The sequence below is a fragment of the Elaeis guineensis genome, chromosome 16 (assembly GCF_000442705.2).
Source record: "Elaeis guineensis isolate ETL-2024a chromosome 16, EG11, whole genome shotgun sequence".
NCBI lineage: Eukaryota > Viridiplantae > Streptophyta > Magnoliopsida > Arecales > Arecaceae > Elaeis > Elaeis guineensis.
Window position 1 is genome coordinate 7,513,929 of NC_026008.2, and position 3,755 is coordinate 7,517,683.

The 3,755-nt window shown below is 37.7% G+C and overlaps 1 non-coding gene across 1 annotated transcript; it reads right to left on the minus strand.

The window, feature by feature from the left end:
• Positions 1-2,640: 2,640 nt before the first annotated feature.
• Positions 2,641-2,746, minus strand: LOC140854472 (small nucleolar RNA R71). Its single transcript, XR_012137688.1, has one exon. It is a non-coding gene; the product is annotated as a small nucleolar RNA R71 (small nucleolar RNA).
• Between the last annotated feature and the right edge of the window lie 1,009 nt (positions 2,747-3,755).

Below are 3,755 nucleotides of genomic sequence, written 5' to 3' on the forward strand. Positions count from 1 at the left end.
TAGATTAACCATCCGAAGGGATCTGCAAGAAGCTAGCACTTCACGCGGATCTTCATTCGATGAACCTCTAATTTTTGTTGCAGCCTCGTGTGGATTGATAAACACTTAATTTAAGTCATTTAAAGCAAAAAATTATATTTAATTTATTTTATTTATTAAAAATTTGATACTTCTTTTTATATTTTACAGGAAAGGTGATCGCCGATACAAAGAGTCCGATTCGCAGATTAAAAAGACTCAAGTTTGAAAAAAATTAGACTTAAAATGAAATTAAAATAAAAGAAGGATGCATACAGTATTATAAAAAATGAAGATACTATGCAAGGAACCCAAAAAGGATATAGGCATCATTTTAAAGAAACAAAAGTTTCTTTCTGTAATTTTCTAATAAAAAAAGAGCGTAAGTGGTTTCCTAACAGCTAACGGGTCCGTGAAAGAAGATTGCGGGCGCACGGCATTGCGGACGCATGGCATGGCGGGTTTGCGGGGAGTTTGTGCTGGCGAACACATGGCGAACAGACGAACGCTCATGATAGCAGATGGATCTAAAAATTAAAGAAAAAAATATAATACTTGAAAATACTTCAAGAGGAAGAATTTGTATTTTCTTTATCTGCTTGTGATCTTTCCATCTTATCCATCCATCTTTTAGTCCTTAGTATTTTTTTAGTCCCACATCTGAAAATCATGTAAAACTTCTCCCTCCTAACACCTATAAAAAGGCTCTTGTACTCCCATTTGAGGGGTATCCCAGAAATTCTTCTAGAGCCTTGCATAGAGGAAGAGAAAGGGACTACTCCATGAGTAGCTAGGCTAGCAGTCTCGGGAGTGGAGAAGAAATTTTGTAACGACACAGAGTGGATTTATTGTTCTAAACTTTCTTGTATTTTTTTATATGTAATAAAGATTATGCTTTTTATTTAAATCATCATGAGTTCTTTATTTGCTCTCTTTCATATGCTTTTATTTATGCTTTTCTGTTAGATTAATATTAGGAACAACTTTTACTTTCTGGAGATGCATCGTGATCTACGGGTACGAGGCGTGCCGAGGAAAGAAGAGTTGTTTACCTAGTACTTTCCGGAGACGTGCCGTGATCTATGGGTACGGGGTGTGTCGAGAAAAGATAGATATTTTTTCTAAGATTAATCATATCTATTTAATTAAAAAAAAAAGAGATACAACTCTACTAGTACAAAATTAATTCAAAACTTCCGAGCTCTTTATTTTCTAATTACATCAATTTTAAGATAATTTATTTTCTAAATCAAAACAATGCTTCTTTTTTTATTTTGCAATCTCAACTTAGCCCAAGGTCTCTGAGGATACAATCTCGACTCATCCTACCTACGTAGTGAGTAGAGTTATTTTTGGTGCTATCAACGACTACGCATCAAATTTTGGCACCGTTGTCGGGGATCTTGGCATGGTTGAATTAAAAAAAAAAAAACCACTGACATTTTATAACACTTAACTAAAATAGCATAATCTCAAATATAAAAATCTCTAACTAGATTGGACACCTTGTTTCTTTGCATTGCATCTCCATAATTAACTTTAAGGGTGCAACCCATTAACTAAGATAAGGTGGAAATTTGATCACCCTTCCTTGGCCCACAAATCACTCCCTTGCATTTGCATAACCTAGACCTTAATCTAAAATTAATTAGACGTTGATCCCTAAGGATTTCGAGCTCATTAGGACAAGTGACCCTGAGAGTTGAACCAGGTTAGACTTGGTCAGCTAGCTGGTGTCTAGGCAAGTGGTTTGTGGGACGACTGGGCCCGAAGGAAGGTGATTTTTAATTGGTTCCGTTCGCTGACCTGGCCAATTTAATTTGTGTCTAAGAAAAGCAACAGGAGGACTCCCATCGACCTTACACTTATCTGGCCAGTTGGTTGGTCAAGCTCTGACTTGGAGGGCTTGAAGGCTAGCTATAGTTAGGAGCTATCTAGAACTAGGGTAACTTTAGGATAGAGAGTCCACTACGTGCTAACTTGATTGTAATTAAAATCTAACCACAACTAATTCTTCTATTAGTTTTAGGACTTCTTAGGATCTCTTCTTTAGAACTCTTTTCTCTCTTCTCCTCTCCTCTTAATAAAATAATAATAATAATAATCCTTAACAGACTAGGATAGTCCTACATAGACCTTTTAGTTGCATGTTAGGTCGACGATCCCTAAAATCTGACTTGCAACCATTAGACGAAGAATTAGAAAAGACTCTTAGGACTATCCAAGTTAGAAACATGGCTGCATCTGGTGAGGCTAATCCTCCACGCTCATTGAGAGAATATTTCACTCCATCCTCATATATCTACTCTCCATGCATTCAAGCACCTCCAGTAGAAGCTACCCAATATGAGATTAAGTCTAGCATTATTCAAATATTGCCATCATTCTATGGACTTAGTAACGAGGACCCATACAAACACTTGGATGAATTTCTTGAAATTTGTTCCATAGTAAAAATTCAAAACTTCTCCGATGATGCCCTTAGGTTGAAACTATTCCCTTTCTCACTTAAGGACAAAGTCAAGCATTGGTTAAACTCCTTAGACTCTATAACCATTTCAACTTGGGATCATCTTCAGAGAGAATTTCTCAAGAAATATTTTCCAATTGGAAAAACAAATCAAATTAGAAAAGCTATCACTTGTTTTTCCCAATTGGAGGGTGAACTTTTTCATGAGACATGGGAAAGGTTAAGGGACCTCATTCGTAAATGTCCACACCATGCTGTCCCTAAATAGCAACTTTGTCAGTGTTTTTATGATGGTCTATCGGAGAAACACTGACAAATAGTTGATGCATCATGTGGTGGGACATTCATGCTAAAGAGTGAGGATGAATCCTGGTAGCTCTTTGAAATACTTAGTGAGAATTTCCTACATCATATGTCTGCCACCTCTAAAGAACAACCCATGCTTCAACAAAAAAGAAGTGGAATTTGTCAGATTGGAAATATCATAGATATCCGTAGTAAGGTAGATGAACTGTCTCAAAAATTAGACCGTCTTCTAAATACTGGACAATCCCCGATTTCACTTAACCCAATCCAAGAAGTTTGTGCATTGTGTGCAAGTCCGAACTATTTTGTTAGTGAATGCCCAACCGCACCTCAATTTTCTGAGTTTGTGCATGAGCAGGTTCAGCAAGCTCAAGTCCAACAAGCTCGCAGACCAGGAAATGATCCATATTCGAATACTTATAACCCCGGCTGGAGAAACCATCCAAATTTTTTCTGGAGACCACAACCAGTGGTTGGCCCTGCCGCACCTCGACCTCAATATCAGGACCCAACATATAGGTATGGATCATACCATCAATTTTAAAATGTTCCTCAACCGTCTACTACTGGTCATAGCTCAGCTTTTGAGGAAAAAGTTCAGAAAGTACTAGAATGATTAGAAGTCAACACTCAGACCCTTAACTCCCACACACAATCCATTGCTAAGCTAGAGATCCAAATAGGTCAACTAGCTACTGCATTTAGTAGGAGGGAAGGAGGAAAATTATCTAGCCAACCTGAGAGCAACCCAAGAGGGCAATTTGTGATTGCGAGCTCTAATACCCCAGAAGCTTTTTCTGAAGACGCCAAATCAATCATGACTCTGAGAAGTGGGAAGGTCATTGAACACACTAGTAAAATTAATGAGACCGATCCTAAACCTCTAACCAAAGCCAAATCACCCAAGAATAAGGAGGACCTTAAAATAGAGAACGAACCAACCACACCGGAATCATCTTAC